The 328-nt window shown below is 63.4% G+C and overlaps 1 non-coding gene across 1 annotated transcript; it reads right to left on the minus strand.

The window, feature by feature from the left end:
* Window positions 1-255: 255 nt before the first annotated feature.
* On the minus strand, window positions 256-328 carry TRNAR-CCG. The gene has a single exon. It is a non-coding gene; the product is annotated as a tRNA-Arg (tRNA).

The following is a 328-nucleotide window of genomic DNA, read 5'->3' on the forward strand; positions in this document are numbered from 1 at the left end:
ACTGCCAGAAGGCGTTTAAAGGGCCTAAAAGCCTCCCAGGCAGGCAGTGAGTCTCTGGGCCGATCCCTGCTCTGCTTCTGCTTCTGCTCCTGCTCCGACCAGGGCACCAAGCCTCCCTGCACACTGCTGACCATTGTTCAGCCCTCGGCAGCCCCCGGGCCCTTCCCCCGGGGTCAAGGGCCGCCCGAGCGCGATTAAAAGCGTCTGCCGGCGAAGAGGAGGCTGCCGGGCCACCGCAAAAACGTATTTGCGGCACGACCCAGATGGGACTCGAACCCACAATCCCCAGCTCCGGAGGCTGATGCCTTATCCATTAGGCCACTGGGTC

The sequence above is a fragment of the Gavialis gangeticus genome, unplaced genomic scaffold (genome assembly GCF_001723915.1).
Source record: "Gavialis gangeticus isolate Ggan-Ray unplaced genomic scaffold, GavGan_comp1, whole genome shotgun sequence".
NCBI lineage: Eukaryota > Metazoa > Chordata > Crocodylia > Gavialidae > Gavialis > Gavialis gangeticus.